The sequence below is a fragment of the Ceratotherium simum genome, chromosome 38 (genome assembly GCF_057802395.1).
Source record: "Ceratotherium simum simum isolate JZ-2026a chromosome 38, ASM5780239v1, whole genome shotgun sequence".
NCBI lineage: Eukaryota > Metazoa > Chordata > Mammalia > Perissodactyla > Rhinocerotidae > Ceratotherium > Ceratotherium simum.
The window spans coordinates 12,900,209-12,920,344 of NC_141937.1; the positions used below are offsets into that span (position 1 = coordinate 12,900,209).

At 41.9% G+C, this 20,136-nt stretch overlaps 1 protein-coding gene across 2 annotated transcripts in view; it reads right to left on the minus strand.

The window, feature by feature from the left end:
• The window catches only part of SCAF8 (SR-related CTD associated factor 8), a 201,569-nt gene that overhangs the window by 51,239 nt on the left and 130,194 nt on the right, over positions 1 to 20,136 (minus strand). The window contains exon 22 of one of the 2 annotated variants that reach the window (XM_087425113.1): positions 7,504 to 8,628. The exons of the other annotated variant lie outside the window; for it this stretch is intronic. The gene's annotated coding sequence lies outside the window, so the exon portion shown is untranslated. Of the gene's footprint in view, positions 1 to 7,503; positions 8,629 to 20,136 lie in introns of those variants that run through there. 2 annotated transcript variants of the gene reach the window in all.

The window sequence follows — 20,136 nt, forward strand, 5'->3', positions numbered from 1 at the left end:
CTAACCACCAGGCGGTACTCTCTCTCAGGGAGAGCAAGGGTCCCTCCAAGGTGCCCTCAGTGGATCCCACCAACTCTTTCCACCTATAGCTCAGACCCCAACAGGCGAGCCCTGTGTGGTAACATTTGCTCTCTGATTGTTAAGGTGGTCCTGTTGGTGTCAGGGTTTAATAGAGTCCTGAACATAGTTGTCAAACCCCTTCATCCTGCCAAAGCTCTGTTTTGCTAAACATGGTGCAAACAGAAAACTAAATTATGTTAAATAAAGAAAAAGGAAACACAAATCATCCTTTTTCTTTTAGGCCTTTGCCTGTGGCCATAGACTGGATGTTTGCATCCCCCCAAAATTCAAAAATTGAAAACCTAATCCCCAGTGTGATGGTAGTTGGAGGCCTTTGGGGGATGATCAGGTTGTGAGAGCAGAGCCCTTATGAATGGGATTAGTGCCCTTATAAGAGACCCCAGAGAGCTGCTTCTCCCTTTCCCTACGTGAGGACACAGCGAGAAGATGCTCCTCACCAGACACCAAATCTGCTGGTGCCTTGATCTTGGACTTCCCAGCGTCCAGCACTGTGAGAAATACATTTCTGTTGTTTCTAAGCCCCCAGTCTATGGTATTCTGTTATAGCAGCTGCAACAAACTAAGATCTATTTTTCACTATTTGTAGCCTGAATTCCTTTAGGTCTACCCAGATTCTTGTTAGGACTCTGAGCCAGACTAATTCTTTCTTTTTTTTTTTTTTTTTGGTGAGGAAGATTGACCCTGAACTAACATCTGTGCCCATCTTCCTCTATTTTGTATGTGGGATGCCACCACAGCATGGCCTGATGAGCGGTGCACAGGTCCCTGTGGGGGATCTGAACCCGTGAACCCCGGGCCACCGAAGCAGAGCACACGAACTTAACCACTACCCCACCGGGCCAGCCTCCAGACTGATTCTTCATTGCAGGTTAAGATGATGAGAATTTTCAGCAGCTAGAACTGTTCTACTTTCTTCCTAGTGCCTTCAGGAGACATAATGTCGTTAGGTAAAGGAGAATGGAAACCTCATTCTGCAGCAATGTCAGCACTGTGTGACTTGGGCTGTGATATATGGTGAATTAGTTGAACCTGTGGTTTAAACAGCTCCTACCCACCACTGATGCTTAAGACTTGCCAGGAAACTGCAGGAGTGGAGGCTGGGGAAGTATGGCCACCTGAGTTCTGGTCCCATTGTGCTCCTAACTGCCTATGTGGCTTTGAACAGATTCCTTTGTCTCAGTTCCCTTATTAGTAAAATTTGTTCTTAAGTAGAGGGTTACCAAGCTCTTTGCAAATCTGATGAAAAGCCATGGCCCTCATCAAAGAAACATTTCAACATGCCTAAGATGTTGCATGTAATTTCAGAGTGTTCACAGTTAAGAACCCCTGGAGTTCAAGCGATTGTTCAGGTTCCTTTCAGCCCTGACATTCTATCTTTCTATGATTCTATCACGAGGGAACGCACACCACTAACCTCCCCTCTGCCCTCCTCCACAAAAGACCACTTCCCCAGGGCTACACCAGGCAAAATGAGATAGAATTTCTATCCTCCCCCCAAGTCTGCACGCAGGAATCACGATTGTTCATCCCAAGATTTGTGGTTCTTTCTTTTTTATGAAGCTAATTTTTGTTTATTTGAGATGGATGCACAACAATAAATAAAGATTGGAGGAGAGCGAGAGAGACTTATTATATTAAAAAATAGTCAGAATACAATCAGGTGTCAGATTCTAATGTAGGAGGATCTAGAAGGAGATAGGTGAGGTGTGGGGAGCCGATGACAGCTCCTTCTCCTTCCTTCCCTTCACATCTGTCCTTAGGGACATGCCTGGGACAGCGGCGAGGTTCCATCAGCAAATGCACCCACCAAATTCACGGAGTCAAGCTGACATTTTCAAAAGCATCCACTTCCCCGTTTTCCTGGGAGTGATCTGCCAAGCAGAACCTATTCACAAAGCCCTGGGCAGACTCAGCCCATCCTGGGAAAAGAGATGAACACAATGGCCTTATCTCAGAGTATAAGGTTGTATCATTCTTTCCAAGAAGCCAGCAATAGATGAACAATTCAATTGTCAGGGGAAAAAAAGCGTCCCCTGTGGCAGGGAGCCTCGTTGTCACCCTGCTTGTTTTCACTCTCATTCAGCTGACATCACTTAATCATCCGCAGGGTGTTTCCTTGTCTTTGGTAGGTATGAAACGGTCTTTTACCCTAGAGATAAATAATGGTGGCCACCATTTCCTGTGCCAAACGCATTACATGCGCTGTCACTAATCATGGAACATAAAGGGTATTTTTACTACACAGATGAGAAAAATGCCAGCATGATTATCTCCACACTACAGACGAGGAAACCAGGGCTGGGCGAGGTTAAATAACTTGCCCCGAATCACACAGCTAACGGGAGGCAGAGCTAGGCTTCAGGCCCAGGCTTACCAAACCTTTCTTCTCTTCCCGCTAGCCCAGAGTTCCCCAAACTTGTCTGCATATTCGGATTCACTGGGGATCTTTTAAAACTCCCAGTGCCCAGGGCATACCCTAGAAATCACAAGCTGGGGAAGGGATACAGGTGTCCACAGTTTTCGAAGCTTCCCAGGTGATTCTAATACGCAGACAAGTTTGGGAACCACTGTGTTAGCGCCTGGAAGCACCTTTAGCTGCAAGCATTTACTGAATAACTGAAGCGCAAATCATGAGTAAGGAATAAAAATAGCAAACTGAAGACTGAGCTCAGAGTAGCTGAAGAGACACACCTGCATAAGGGAACCTGTTTTCTCTAGGGGCAATGGGAGAAATCTGGTAAGAAAAGAAACCTCCCTGATGCAAGCAGAGACAACTCAAATGGGATGCTGGTTTTTAGTGACTCAGTGTTTAAGGGATGAACTAAAATACACTCAGCACAGCTCTTCTATTAAGTGGGGATGCTTTTTGCTCTGCTATTGGGAGGAGGGTGACTGTTTAGTTCATGTCTACTTATGTTCATGTCTTCTTCATGATAACACCAGGCTCTGGCTGGTGCTGCCCACTGCCTCCAGACTGGCATGGTGAGCCCTCTGATGGCCTTTTGCAACAGCAAAGACTGGTAAGATTACATCTAGTAGAGCATGTGTGTTAGTGTACTTAAGAAATATCTTCAAATTCCTTAAAAACTGGAGGTTCGTTGGAAAACCTCATTCCCCTACTATGCTAGGAAATGAGAGTTTATTGTGAGGTTATCTTGTGGTTTGGAAATTGTGATGGTCCATTTAAGCATATTGAGGCATTACTGCGTTTAGTTGGACCATAAGTAGAATTTTAGTTGAATGGAACATTACTGTTACATCTCGGCTAAAGTCCAAGAAGGCATAATTAGCAAATGATGGTCATCCTTATATTTATTCAAGTTAGTAATTTGCTGTATATTAAGTAACATGTATTGCCTGCGTGAGTCTATGATGTTCATCACTGAATGGAAATGCTTGAATTTCCAAAGCAAACCTACGTATCACAAGCTTTATACTCCAGTTAGTAAATTCCTGTACTTAGATCTGAGCATTCTTTCTGCCTCAGATAAAGATAGGAGCTAATGATGAATGAAATTCACAGTTCACTGGTTCTCTATAAGTTTTATTTCCCTCTTTTGTATTTAATAGTAACATCTTTCTAAGCACAATATAACCAAACCAAAAACATTGAGTCAACCTACTTCTATGCATCAGTTCCCTGGGACAGGCATCTAGGGAAACCATGCTTGTTGCTAAGATGGCCCCAGAAAACCAAATTAACTTCAGAAAAAATGTGGGCTAAGAATAACTTTCTATGTCTTCCATCCCACTCTCTCATTCTAGTCTATCCTTGTTCCATCAAATACATATATTTTTTGAAACAGAAGAGATCCCTCAAGAAACTCTGAATTCTAGTGGTTTGATAGTAGAAATAGCTTCTCGTGTTGTTTTTAGTTTTCCAAAGGTTGTAAAGCCAAAGTCATCGTGCTTGAGAGAAGTCTGAGTTTTTCCCTCCATCCACTTACAGTTGAAAGCTGTCACTTCTTATGTTGAATTTATTGGCAGCATTCATGGATGGTGGTACTTGTTTTCTTGCTAAAGTTTAGGGATTTAGAAAAAGAGGAGTTCTGTTTAGGATCTGTTGCAAGGAAATGTCCAACTGGAGAACACAGCTGTTAAATCTGGCTTCGGGGAACTTTGCTGCAAGGCCAATGAAATCAGATAAGTCCTTAGAAATATAATACTTTTGAATAGGAATGGTTCACTATTATAAGTAAACATAATGCCAAGATTCTCAACACCAAGTAAACAATAAACTTGTTACTGGCTGGAAAACAGCAAAAAGATCAACTGTAAGAACTGTTTTCTTTGTTCTATAGTGGAAATTTGAGCTAATAAAAAACTAGCCATTTTGAGGGAAACTATTGGTTTATATCTGCCTCTGTGAGCCTCTTTTGTGTTCATCTTCTGTTTAATACACATTACACACCTAGATGCCTTTCTAACACGCAGATCCTAATGAGGCGCACAGGCATAATTGTAACTCATTGCTCCACCTCCGATCTCAACATAGTACCAGGCATTTAGTAAGCACCAAATAAATATGTGTCGGATGAATAAAGGAATATTGGTATTTGGAGACATATGTGCAACATTCTAATAAACAGCCAGACTTGCGGGCTGGAGTCAGATAGTGTGAGGGAGATGGGGATTCGGTTGTGGTGAGGCCTACGGCACATTGGCGAAGGCCTGGACCTCCAGGGTTGGTGGTCATTTTTGCGGGGGGCAGCTCCCCAGCTCTAGTTGTAGAACCGGGCTGGCCTCTCCTCCCCAGTGGTCTCCTGGCAGTCCCCAGCCAGGCCTCATCTTTGGAAGTTTTGCCTCTCTGTGACCTAAGTGGATTCTGATCTCTCTGCTATGGCCTCCAGTCCCATGAAGTGTGTGTGTGTGTGTGTGTGTGTGTGCACGTGCTTATGTCTACACAGGCAAAATAAAACTCTTGATAACCGGATATTTCTGGCAAAAATTACTTCCTTTTCCTCATTAGCTTTTGCTTTTTCCTGTCTGTAATGAAAGAATAGGGACCATTCAATGAGGCGGGAGGTGCCACTGAATGTCTGTTTGCTGTGGCTCTTAGCTTGCTTGACATCATAGGGGGAACTTTTAAATATCAATGCAACTCTTCATGAAGGGTCTTTGAAGATGATGTAAGATAAAAATTTGGCTCGGTCTTCATAAAGTTTTTTATAAATCTTTTGAATAGCAAATGCAAAATTATAAAAGGTGTATTCAGGTTCTTTTCCAACTGGCTGATGGTCTTAGCCATCTGAAAGCCACATTGATTTCTAGGACTATGGACCCTTTGGTGGATTTTAAAATTTGTATTAATATGATAAATGATATCTTTTTAGAAAATATATTTGAGTATATTACTTGAGCTTGTATATAAAAAAGTATAGATACTAAAAGGTATATATGTTTTTCTAGTTTACAATACTCTTTCCTAAACCGTCTATAATAGCCATTTGATCTGCTTTTATATTTTTGGATTACAATATCATTTATTTTTGCAATAACACAAGAATGTGTGAAAATGAGCTTCATTTTATTTCCTTATAGCCCATGGGTAGAGTCTTTTTCTATGATATTTCAAAAAATGTTTTTGCAAGAGATGGGTACCACAGAAGATATGAGAAGTAAACGTAACATTTCTCACAGATACTAAAAGGTGTATTATCTATAAAACAATAAATACGACCCAGTCTAAACACCGAGCCAGGCTCCTCTCCTGCTAATCTTTAAGCAGTTCTCTGAGGGGAACTATAAAAATGATGTGATTTGATGCTAGCCACAATAGTGTGGAATATTCCCCAACTTTACCAAGTGGATGCAGAAATAGTAGATTTGGAGAAATTACTAATAGTGAATGGAAAGAGGTTTTCTTCTAAAGCATCAAACTTGACCACTTTCTTCAATGCTTGTATTCTTAAATAGTTTAAAACACAGATTGCTTTGTATAAAAGTAATCATCTATGTGCAGTTCCCATGCAGGGACCATTCTGAAACAGATGTTTGCTGAGTTTTTTTTCTCTCTGAAGAATTTATTAACCACAAAGGAAATGCTTAAGACCACCCATTTCATTTGAATGACATCTTGGTATTACAATTCAAGTATTAGAATTCTCAGCATTTACTTATAAAACCAAACAACCCACATCAAGGATTCTTTCTAATTGTGTAAATACCAAATAGCTTCAGTTCGTCAAAGTCACCTAATACTATTTTTAAAATCAGCTCAAAATGTTTGAAGTCCCTAGAGAACAGTGACTTTTGAAAGCTTCCCTTTACTGAAGACGGAAGGTAGGGGTGGAGTGTGGACTGCTAAATATTCATGATGATTCACAAAGAGAGCCTGTCCAGATGCTCAGGCAGAGGGTGGTGGGGGCTTCGGAAAAGGGAATTCATCCAGGGAACAAAAGCATCAACTTCTGCCCTTATTCTGGTGCCTTGGGATTTAAAAAAGATTCTTCTTCTAACAGATGGCCCCTGGTTGTCCACCTGATCGTTAGAAACGCACCTCCAGCCAAGTGCCAAGACGGCACACGCGCTCAGTTCTGAGGGCATGATCCTATTTTTAACTCTCTTTGCTATTCTGCTTTCTCCTTCCACTCCATCCACTGAAAAGCACCCCAGACGCTCCTGTTCATTTATGTATTTTCCTAATTTAAGAGTTCCAAAATCATTTGCTCATATATGCACTAGAGTGTCCATATTAATCCCCAAACTCACGCTGTTCCTTTTGGGGTGGTGGGGAGTCAGGTGGGGTGGGAGGTGGGAACTAGATGACTGGTCTATTACCAACTGCAGATTTAGATACAAAAGAATAGAAGGAAAGGGGTCTTTTCTTACTTCTGTACCAAATTTAGTAAAAGTGCTCTGCAAGGTCTAAGTTTTCTATAGGCTCATGTGTTTGGATTTCTTTGGAGTTTTTTTTATTTTTTTATTTTTTACCATAATATTGTGGAATACATAAAAATATACTCCAACACTCCGGGCAGAGAGTCAGTATAACAAAAAAGAAGTGATTGAAAAGCCTATAGCTGAGGCTATATTACCCATAGCCTTTCCAGTTTTCTCCTTATTTAATAGAAAATATATTCTAATCAAAATATAATTACATTATAATCAATTTAATAGAAAATACAGTATAATCAGAAACTCAAGAAAGATAAGGTGCAATCCTTAGGAATTATCTTTAATCCCTGTTGTAGAATGCACAATCAAAGAGACTTTGGCATTCAAAAAGATCTCAGCCTTTCAACAAATAACAAAGAGTGGTTGTTCTGTATAAAAAATGACAGCGATTGAACGTAAGAGACTGTGAAAGGCCTGAACCATGTGTGCATCACTGTGCCTAGATACATGGCTATACAAACTGCAAAGATGAACCACGAAAGATGCGCTAAGCTACACAGCAAAACAAATGACTAACAAGCAAAATTAGTTTCAATTTTTATTATGAATGTCCAAAGTGACAGCATACTGTGAAAGTGTTAGGTTCTCATTGATTAAATTTCAAGAGACCACAGACTACAGCATTCCAAGCACTTTAATTTGTGACAGAGCCAAAACAAATAAAAGAACAATAAAAAATATTCTTTTATGTGTAAAGAGTGCTCATATTTGAGTTTTTGTATTTTTTCCCCCCTGTAGGTATTGTGAACACTGATTATTTCCAAAACACAAATCCTGGTCTGGATATTTGCAACAAACTTTTATAATCTCTGCCTGAATAAGAAGCTAATAATAAGAAATGTACTTATAAAGTATGTTTACGATACAATGTAATATGCCCATTCCTTGTCAATTCCTTCCTCTCCCACTAGGCTTCTCATCTACCACCTGGGTACCTGCTGTTGGTAATAACAGGACACGAAGGCTGGAATGAAATACCCAGAAGACTATATTGAATCCTGGATTTTCTCAAAGCTGCATTTTTTTTTTTTAAATGAAAGCTTAAGACTTTCAATGTTTGAGAGTGTCCAAGGAGATGACTGATAATATTGGATTAAAGCCACCAGTCAAGAACTACACAGTCTATGCACGTTGTGTTCAAGAAAAAAGCCTTGGTTCACTAAAGCGATGGTTCTAGTAATCTGTAGTTCCAAACAATATGACTTTTTTCCCCTGAAGGGTTTCCTTGCAATCTGTCCTTTCCATCACTGGTACCGGATGATGCTACAGATGGAGCTTGTTGCCATTTATATTCCAATCAATTCTGGTCCTGTGGAAGTGCATATCTATTACAGCTGCAATACTGTTCATCTGAGTGGATCCTCAAAAAGAACAATTATGAACTAGAAACTCATAGAGTTTGTGTTTCAAATTTATAAAATTAAACCTGCTCCAACAGGTAATACAGGGAGGCATGCTTGCAACCTCTGGATTCAATCAGAAACAATGCCTGAGAGCACAGAGCCTTCTCAATAGGTAACGGCGGGTTCCTTTTAATGCTTCCTTAAACAAGATCCGATGTGATGCACATTAGAACTTTGAAGCAGGTCTCATTTATTTCTACAAGGCCTGGGACACAGGAAGCTGCCAGAACTTCATTCATCATCTTGCCTGTTGACAAAAGGAACAATAACTGGTCATCACTGGTCAATGGAATAACTTTTCCTAGTTTTTTCCCAAGATAATTCCTAAAGAAGGGATGGTGTCAATACAACAGCAAATGTTTCAATGTTTGATGAATTTCTGTGCTCTAAAATGCCATGTCTTCTTCCTGTAGAGCAGGAAGAACCAGAGTATGCAGTGTTCATCTCCCTCCTCATGCTGGAATGGTTCAGGAGAGACCCTGTCCTGGAAGTCCGCATGCCCAGGCTCCAGACGCAATTCCGCCAGTAATAAGGTCACCTAACCTTGCCGGGCCTTGGTTCCTTCACATATAGACCAAGAGGACCTCAGTGGATGAGGTCTAAAAAGAAGGCCAATCCAACCACATTAATGGTTCATATGGTCCTGCCTTCATAGCTCCTAAGAGCACAACCAGGTACAACCATTTCAGTCTGTGGCAATGGTTAGGCTTAGAAAATACCTACACCTGGGATGCCTATGGTCTAGTTCAGCTTGGAGTTGAGAATCAGCTGAACTTCCAGAGAAATCTCAAAATATCTATTGGCATCTAAAGTCAATTAAAACCTTCTTAAATAATAATATGATTAAGCTATATGGGTGTAAAATTCTGAAAATACACATTTCCACATGTTTCAGATCTTCTGCTCTCTTAAGATCTAAGAAGTATCATTTTTTGGGTAACTGCTGGTTTTCTTAAATTAAGAAATAATTATATAAAAGCTGAAAAATACACTAATAAGTATACTACATAGCCCTAAAATCCAACTAGATAGATTAGTTTAAGTAATTATGTCAATACTTCTGCCAAGACACACATCTGGTAAGCTGAGGTGGGAGCTAGGCACAGGAAGTTTGACTCTAAAACTGATGCTTTCAACGTCTATGCTAAACTACCTCACCCTACCTGGTTAAAATGATAATGAGCTGAAGCTGGAAAGTTTAATGTGACTTCCCCAGCTACCAGAGCTATGGACAACCAAGAATTAGGCTAAATATTTGGAAATTTCGGGCAATTCGTCCCATTAGTAACAAGCTTGAAAAATTGTACTTAGCGATTTTGATTTGATCTTAATGCCTCTGTCGCTGGTAAAACTTAGATGATGCCAAAACAACCATTTATTATTTATATTACGTTATGTTATATCATATCACACTACTACGTATTTTTGAAGACATCCTGCCTGCCATGAATGACAAGAAAAACGGCTAAATAATTTTTTTCATCTTTCTGCTGTGGTTTTGGCATAAGGGGAGACACAACTGGGTGAAATGTGTGAACGAGCCACACAAAACAAAACTGGCACCAGATATCAATCTCTACTATCAAAGTAATAGTTGATGTCTATTACTTTGGATTATTCTAAATATTTCGCTAACGAGTTTACCCAATGAGTTTATCCTTCCAATGTTGACTTAGAAGCTACTCAAGAAAGAAGACGACAAGGAAAACAAGCTCAGTCACTCGACTCCCAGTGTCTACAAGACAGACGTTACAGAGCCATCTTCTGAAATCTGGGTGAGCTCTGCCAGGTTAACAGGACAGGGTTGTTTTCCAGGGCAAATCAGCGTTTGTGTGGTAAGAGGCACAGAGATCACAATGGGGAACAAAAGGAAAAAGAAATTTACTCAAATTGTGGGTGGGGACACGAAAGAATGATCTATTAACACACGCACATATACCAACACAGACAATTTCTGTGTTTCTTTGTTGCCAAGTAAGAGAAATAAATATTTCTGTCTTGACAAATGAACTTGAAATAAGCAAACAGTAAGCAAGATTTACTATGGAATTCTGGCAAGTATTTTTACGATCGTGGTTTTCTGGGATGTGTTAGTATATATCCAAAGTGCCTGATGGAATCGCTACAAGAGCATGTAAAATGATCCATCACTGAAGAGGGTGGATATTAAAACGTAAACATCAAGTAACAATACAGAGAGAGGGCGACAATGCTCACACATCGTATATTTGGAGAGCGCTTTAGTTTTCAAAGCCCCTTCATGTTTATGAACTCCCTGGTCCTTATAACAGGGACCCAGCCAACACAAGAGAAGGCCACGATTTCAGGTCTTAGGCAACTTCCTCGGCGTTACAGGGGTATGCGAGTCACCGAGTCACCAAGTGGGAGTGAGAACTAGGTCTTCCGATTCCCCGAGCTCCTTCTCTGCTACATCCCGTCTCTGACTAGTAACACTGAGTATCGATGAATTAACGACTTATCACTATTATTCATCTCTTCTGCAGTTTTGTTACTACTATTAGCCCTCATACATTAAGTGCCTTATACGGAATACCCTACAAAATAGATATATCTGTCTCCACAAAGAAAATGAAGTTTGCAGAAGTGCCTTGCCCCGCATCAGATGGCAAACAGCAGAGGTGGAACCCAAAGCCAAGTGAGCTGTAAATCCGCAGTTCCTGCTCCCTCCATTCTGTGTTCGGTTTTTGTGGATGCTGGACCACTACGCAGAAGTGTCTATAGATGCTATGGAACTCCATCTTTAGGTGTCGAATCCAACATAAGCTACTGCATCTAAAGCCTCGTCACCCAGCTGCTCCAAAGATCCACTGCCACGAGGACACTCCAGACAGGTGGCTTATTCCAAACTCCTTAAATAGCTAGGTCACTCTTTGTTAGCAGTTGACAGTGTGCGTCATGATCCCCCATAATATCGGCTATAATTTCATAGTAAATGAAGAGTCAGAGGCCCAAAGCTCCACTTTTCAATGAGAACATGGTACAAGGGATAAATTTTTTTTTTTTTTTTTTTTTTTTTTTAATAAACTGAGAAGTAGCAGTGCCTGCAATAGAAATAATCCTTGGAGGGAATTGTAAAAGTTCTAGAACCAGTTTCTGCAGCTCAAGTTGCCATAAATGATGTATTTGCTGCAAATGGCACAGTTATTCTTCTATAAAATGGGCACAACTAAGGCATACTGACACAGAGGTGCTCTTTATTTAGCTGTGTTTCACTGGGGGTCCACTGATTCCGGGTAACTGACATACATAGCTCACTTAATCTATGCAAACAGCACTGCAAAAGTAGATACATTGGCTAATCCGACATTGCAAATGCGGTTCAAAGAGGTTAAATAACCCAGCCAAAAGGACACAGCCAGAACGTGGCAGAGACCAGATTTCAAGCTGTGTGTGCCTGATCAATCCTATGCCTTTCCTCTCACAGGGTGCTGCCCCCCAGATACCTGAACTACTAGATATGTGAGTGGCCACTCATACCGTGACCTGAAACACTGCTGATGAGGGGCCAGCAGTGACCAGGACTGCAGGGGAGGCCCAACTGCTTCCAAAACAGCATATCCTTTCTTAGTCACAGAAACCTGGCTCTAGAAATAGTGACCAGGTTTCCACGTCAATTATACAGGGTCACAGAACACGAGGGAGTAAGCACCAGGCAGAGCGCCTCCCAGAGAAACAACTACCAGCCGGCCAACTGCATGGAGAAACAGAAATTAACTTCAGTTACAACGTAAAGGCTTCTGTGGTCTATTTTGCATTTTTCCTCTTTAAGTAAATGTGTTCTGACTTCCAGATGAAACTGCCTGGCTGGAAACTGCCTACAGCCTGAAGAATCACTTCTGAATTACAGTTCAGAAAGAGAAGGCAAGAATGACATGGATCTACAGAGAAGCTCAGACTCCTTTGTAATTAATCTCCTTCACTTCTTCCCCCAGTAAAACTCTCATCAGAGCTGCCAGAGATCAGCAAAGCTGATCTGGAATTCCTCCACAAGAGGAGGCGGCGTGTGATTACGAAACCAGCGGACAGAAAACCTCCCCAGTGTGTGATTCGTTCCAGTGCGAATGCGACTGGATTAATCACCAGTGGGCTGAATAAGGAGGTGATGGAACAATACCAGGAAAACTAGGTCTTTTCAAACAGACTTTCAGAGCCAAGCCTCAGCCAGCCCTGCCACACTGAAAGGAAAGCGCCAGAGCTCTTCACGGATGCCAGGCCCCAATCTGCCTCGTCCAGCTGGTCCATTTGGTCAGCCCATATGGGAGCAGGACGGCTGGCACAGATCTAAAAGGATCAGTGTGTGCAGACATGTTCTACCATCATTTGCTAAATGTTTTCTTGTTCTGTAGTTAAAAACCTACTTAAAATGTGTGGAGTGATGTTCCATTAGATCAGAACAGAATGAAGTCAGGCATTTCCAAGTACCAAGTGTAAGAATAATCAAAAGAAAGGCGATTATTTCCTATTAGGGAAGTTTATTTCTATGATGGGGATACCCTGGGCTCCTCTATTATATTGAGATCACGTTTTGTTTCCTGTGTCATGTCCACACATGAATTGTGCATACAATCTTTGAGATTCCCCAAAACTGCTGCTTAATTCCAACATAATAGAAAGAGTCATCACATTAGTGCTAAAACAGACCTTAGGAACTGCAGGGCACTAATTTCTCGTTTTAAACGTTAGAAAACTGAAGCTCAGAAGTTTCACACTTGCCCATGGGCACACAAAGACTGGGAATCTAGATGATGCTCTGATTTCCTGTCCTACAATACACTGTATGTCCCACAATGTCCCTTATTCATTTAATTCCAATGTCTCAGATATTATAGCCTGAAAAATTATGCCACTTGGCATGAATGATCAAAATATAACAGACTTTTGACTGATCCAAATATAACACAGACTTCTGGGCCATAATAGACTCAGCTGTTTGCATAAGTGTTGACGGCCAGTCTCACATGAGCTGGTGAGAGGGAGGCGCAGGGTTCCAGAGCACAGGGTCTCAGGGTCTGGCAGAACCCCTCCAGCAAGCTCTTTTATGGAGAGGCAGTTCAGCCTCTGGTGAGAAGTGTGTACTCTGGAACCAGACACACTGGGCTTGCATCACTGATTTTGCTCTTTATTAGGTGTGCAATCCATGGGCAAGTTCCTTAGCTACTGAGTTTCCTCAACTGTAAAATGGAGATTAATACCCACTCTCGACGCTAACTGTGGGGATTAAGTGAGGGGCTGTGTGGGAAGTGTCCATCACAGAGGAGGTAGGAAGGGTATAGATTCTTCCTGCTGCCAGTCATGTTCTCAGGTAGCCCTGGTGACAGAAGGGGAGAGCAGACATGCTCACCGATGCTCAGGTTATAAGAGTGAAGCTGACATTTGCCATCCCCTCTACCTGGAATGCTCTTGAAAGTGCATAGTGAGCCACTGAAAACACTCTCCTTGATGGCTGGCTCCTCTGTAAGGCCTTCTCAAATGGCTGAGGTCCAGTCACCAGCCTCCTGTGGTCCATACCCCTGGGAGAGCCCTGTTCCCATCATCGTCTTCTCCCTCCTCTCCTTGACTGTGAGCGCCTCTGTGATTGACTGAAAAAGTGAACGAAAGAGGCCCACAGCCCCTCACCTTCTGCATGGACAGGCATCAGTGATTCTACTGACCACAAACTCCACACCACTCTGGCCATTACAGAGTCAGGATCCTTCCCTTCTCTATCCCACTCCCAGCCCCAACAACCAAACTAACCTCCTCCTTCCTCCTCCACCTCCCAACATTCTCTCTCTTTGGGCCATTCCTATTCCAAGGATAGAATCTCTACAAGCAACTAGGAATTAGTACATCTATATTTTTTAAAAAGTCAAAGCTTATGCCCTCGTTGAGATACAAGAAAAAAATTCTGTTAACTGCTCACATATGACCTGACAAGTCTGCACTTTGACACCCTGACACCTTGAACTTTGGGGTTGGGGGTGGGAGAGAAGATGAGAAGCGGAAAGAGAAAGAGGAAAAGAACAGGTTATCAAAGGAGTCATTCTATAACCTTGAGACAGACTTCACATTTACGGGATGGGAAGACGAGACTGCAGGCTCCACGAGAGCAAAGCCAAGGCCTGTCTTTGTTGTTGTAAGATCCTGACTCCTCGACACGGGGCTTCTCAATGGACGTTCAACATTGAATGAAGGACTGAATAAAAGAAAGTGAAATAACCCTCAAGAGTCATCCTGGAAGTATAAAAGTCTACCTGCTAAACCCCCAATCATTTTATTTTATTTATTTTCTTGCTGAGGAAGATTCACCCTGAGCTAACATCCATTGCCAATCTTCCTCTTTTTTGCTGAGGAAGATTTGGCCTGAGCTAACATCTGTGGCCAATCTTCCTCTATTGTATGTGAGCCGCCTCCACAGCATGGCCACTGAGGAGTGGTGTAGGTCCATGCCTGGGAACCGAACCCAGCCTGCCGAAGTGGAGCATGCCGAACTTAACTGCTAGGCCACCAGGGCTGGCCCTAATCATTTTAGACCACCTGTATAAAGCAGCCCTTTGATATTCATTCTGTTGGCAGTGGAAACACCTCGACTGCCTGAAGACCTTTAGGCTGGGGGCTCATGCTGAGTGCTCATGAATTTTACATGACAGCCTGCGTTAAACAGCTTTCCTTCTAGCTTAAAGGTTAAAGGGGTTGACTTTGGGATTCCGAGAACAGATACTGTAGGATTAATGAGTGGCAGGTGACATGATGCACTGCCCTCATTTTTAAATTTGTCATTTTCAAACTATTGGTAGGAGGATGTATTCTTCTTTTCCCCCAGGCTGGAGCAAAATCTATTAACATTCTTTTAGTAAAACTCAACCCATTAGATAAATTTTCAATAATTTAAACAGTTAATTTTAAAGGATTTTCAATATGTTTTATAGGCATGCCACTTTTACGCATAAAGTATGCTCTAGAAACACAGGACATTAATTAAATCTTATTTCTAGAGCACTGGAAGAAGCTGGTGTTTAAAGAAATCCTATCGTTAATCTTTTTTGTAAGGCAAAGGAACCTTTTGAAAAGTGAACAATCATTCATTTTTCTTAAATTTCCATTTTCATATATCCAGTTTGCTTAAAGCAAATTCAATCTGGCGTCTTCAGCTGTCTTCACAACTGAACTGGGGACACTATATGGCCGCCCCGCTGAGCTGATGCTTTCTTCTAAATAGCTGCAGAAACTAATGTGCAAACTCAATTAGTGGCAGAGAGTTGACATGTCTTAGTCAAGGAAATGAGAAGCCACTCACTTTTCTTGCATGTCATAAAATACAACCCCAGGAAAGGTGACCACTGGCGTTCTCAGGACAGGAACACCCAGCCACAGCCCTGTGGGACAGCGAGCCCTGGGAAGAGCTGGCCTCAGACACAGGCTGCCCCTCATAGCAGACTCCATTATGCCTCCATCAGATCTTTACTTTGTAAGCACAAGCTTCATCTCCTTACCTAGAATAAGTATTTAAAATAGGGAATTGGCTGTTTAAAAGAACCACTAGGAAGGTAAGCGAGTGAAATTAAGAGAAGAAAAAAAAGAGAGACTATTATTCCTCATGTGTGTTTGGAGGGACTTAACTAGTAAATGCTTTCATGCCTGTTTTGATAAGTTCTCTGAGTTGCGTGCATCTGTCTTCATTTCTCTAGCGTGCACAGAACTAAGCCTCCCCATTCATAGAGTGGGCACAGTGCAGCATTAGCAAATGCAACAATTAGGGTCATCTTTACACTTAAAACCACAGAGCAGAGAGGACTCATGGAAGACTCGACCAGCTATTCCACATCCAACGGTCATCAGCCTGTGCTTCAACCAAGGTCCCCTCAGCACATCAAGCAATAACTCTGATGTCAGGGGGAAACACCATACTTGAATTGCATGTCTTTTTTTTTATATATAGAAGAATAGTTTTCAGGAAGGCACAGTGTCTTATTTTAACAAGCTCACAGAGAACTCCAAACATGATCCAACTTAATGAACCATTAATAGATATTCTTTTTCTACAAACACAGCACAGTCTCAGGAACATTTGTCTTGGGCAGATCTGAAAGCACAGAATAGAATGAGACATGATTTTTTTAAAAAAATGAGTGGCTTTCCATAATCATATTCCTCAGAAGCCTTGGCCAGGATTTGGGATAAGAAAATCTCTTCATTTGAAGTGTCTGATGTGAACTGCATCTGTACCCCACACAGAATTCCCTCACTGCTCCTGAGGTGATGCGGCACGGGACATCCCTGGACACATCTCATAACTCCCTGGACCACGGCACCTGCATTCTGTCCAGCTGTCCAGAGTCCCGTGCCTTTTCACAGAAGGCATTTGTGAGGGACACATCTCAGATGTTAGCAAACCCCCAAGTTACAAATCCCATTATAGTATGTAATTTCCCCCTAAAACGGGTATGCAATGATGAGTAGAAAACGGCCAAGTGGAGACCTGAATGACGGCAGTCAACTGGGCCGACTCACCAGCTAAGTGACACATCGTCACCCACTTGCATTGCAGCCAAGCCTCTTCACTTCTGTGCCTTAGCAAAATGACCAATTATTACACACTATGAGGCAGCTTGGAAGAGCTGAAACCATACATGTTAGAGCCAGAATGCCAGGGCACTCAAGCATTAGTTTATAATTAGCTTTCTATTTCCAAACTGTGAGAGTCCAACATGTAACACAGATAGATGAATGCCGAGCGGCTTAGGCAGAAGCCGGTTTGCCCAGCCCCTTACGCGACCCTGTGTGCTCCTGCCCCACAGTCTCTGAGATACAGTTTGAAAGCCACTGATCTAACATATACAACTTTTGTCTGGAAACTCGTTCTGAAATGATTTTAAGCAGTATCAATGAATCAGGTCAAATCAGGGGCCACTACAAATGCAGTCTTCCCCTGGAACCACACAGAATTCCTGGAGATTCCCTAGGATGAGACTCTCTTCTTGTGAACTCAGGGGTTATTTTCTGGATTGACACTTAACATCCTTCAAGATTTCCTGCGGCCTCTTAAGAGCTAGATCCTTGTCAACATCAAGCATCACACTTTGGGAAACTGAAACGTTTCCCTGGAAATGAATCCCTCCCTGGAAGTATAATGTATATCAAAGGGAAGCTTGATTCACTTTACAAATAAGAATTCAAGAGGAAATCACCTTTTCCATTCAGTGTCAGGTGTTGTAAAAATATCAGGAACACAAGTTGATCCTAAGTATTCTCTTTTTCACTTTAAGTTTCTCCCTCTTTTCCCCCAATCATATATACACTGGGAAACAGGCCACAAAACCCCTCTAAGTTGTAAGTCCATTTATCATTTGCATAGGATTGATAAGCAGACTGTGAAAACAAACGAACTCCTTGCGGCCCAGCACAAGGATGGCACTGACCCAGGACTGCCTACAGCCAAGGTCTATGAAGCAGGGTAAACCCGGATCGGAAGCAAGCACAGGGCTAGGTGTTCATGGCATAAGTAGCTGGGCTGGGAGACAGGAGAACCGAAAAAACAAAGTTCCAACAGGTCCCGGACAACTTGAGCATAGCCCTGACTGCCAACTATTCATAAGAAAGTATTACGCAACAAGAAAATGATGTCCATTTTAGACAGCCAATTTATCAGAGTCTGCAATTCAGTTGTCTTTTTGTATCTTCAAAAGAAACTGCTACTTACTTTTCCAACCACCTGCCACTAAACACATCCAAAGGCCTGTGTCCTCTCTGGCAATTTCAAAGAAAATACGGCTGCCTCTTTGGACAATCCTGCCCTTAACTATTTACCCTTTTCCTTAAATGACTGCTTGCACTTAGGGAGCCTTTGTAAATCCTGGCAAGGGAACTGAAGCAGGCTTGGCAACTTATCATTGCAGTGGCGGCGGGGGGCGGGGGAGGAAAGTGGGTTTGCTTCACCTGAGCCAGGTGCCAGGCGCGAGGTGGGTGCTGGGCCTCAGTCCTTCTCCTGATCTTCAAGCAGCCACTATAAACCTCATCTCACAAATGAGGACACCAGGTCCTAGAGGCCGAGTCACCTCCTCAGCTCCTACTGCTACTGCCGGGTGGAGCCTACACTTGAACCCCAAGTCTATCCTCTTTTCTGTGATCTTTCCTGAACAGAGGACTACACCGCACCCCAACAAGGGTCTCCAGCTCAGAGTGGTGCTCGATGTTTTTGGTGCAGGTCGAGTGAGAGGAAACTTCTGCGAAACTGTAAGATGAACCCAACCCATCAAAATGCTCCTCTGCATCGATGACCCGCCATTGGGTTTGAGCTGCTAGCAAAGTGCACGTCAGCAAATCATCTTGAGAGGATCTAGTTGCCAAAAATTTTGTCAAAATTTCTGGCTTGCTTTCCCTCTGGAATCATGACAAGCTACAAATTTTTTCACTTTCTATAGCTCACTCTCTGGAACATCTCCCAGGATGCTTAACAGAGTGTCGCTCTAGAGAAGGTGTCCAACGTTTACAGTGTAGTAGTTGGACTGACACCAACACACCAGAACGGGGCTCAGATCGTGACGCAGGGAAGAAGGCAGCCTACTACTCGTGGTTTTAATAAAATAAAACTCAGAGGTCCCAGGTGACAGGAATATTCACATGCCACTCTTTTGCTTACATTATACTCAAAATAACCATGCTTCGGGGACGTCAAAAGTATTGACAATAGATACTTGACTGTAACCAAAGGGCCTAAATAAATACGTCTATTTATTTATTTCTTCTTTAAGAAAAAGAAATGAAACTCAAGCTACAATTTGGTAGCTTGTGGTAGTGTATTAGGGTTTGTCTTTTTTTTTAATTTATATCAATCCTCAATTACTTGCATAGTAACAATTTAAAAATTATCTCCGTGGATACTACGGTATATTCTTTATTTTTGCTTTGTTCCAACTGTGCCTCAGGGCTCTGATGTTTCTTAAACTGCCTGGGCAGGTTCTACAGTTAAGTAACAACTAAATATTTGCTGGTGAATACAAACTAAAAAAAAGATATACTCATTTCTCACTTACATAGTCCTTTGCATTTTCAAAAGCTTTTTACTACAACTATTTAAATGGCCTTGTCAGTAGATTTAGATGGATTCTGATTTTGTTTGTTACATGTAAAAATGAAACTGTCAACTCACTATTAATGATATCCATGCTTGGGGTGTTTTTCTAGTAGTGAGGTGAGCTTGTACTCAACCACCTCTATCTCTTTAGAAAGGTCCTCTTTGCATCCAAGATATTTTGTCTCTTGCAAAGAAAGCAACACATCTGTGAAGTGAAATAAAATCCACAATCCTTACTTTTTAGCACTAAATTCTAGCCCACCCATCCTTATCCTCAGAGTCAATCTGCAGTCAGCTGAGAGAGGTGTCTCAAGTCATTTCTTAGGGTTACTTACAATAATAAAGTCCAAATCTGAAAATTATTTGTTTTAAATTATAAGTCAGAAAGGATTCAAGGTTTTCCCTGTAACAGTCACTGCCATTTATACTCAGTGTATTTTCTTGAGTGGGAGGAAAAGAGGAGGAGTTAGGGGAGGGTTCATTCATGACCACCACTCGTCATGTGTATTTCAGTTGAAAGGTTCCAAATGAACCATGGCTCTAATCAGGGGTGCCATATACTGGGGGCAAGGCTGACATCAGAGCTGATTTCTTTTAGGGAAACTGTAAAGAACACTGAAACATCCTAACATATGCAAATCAATACATATCAGGGAACTAGAGGGTAGAGTTGCCAATTTA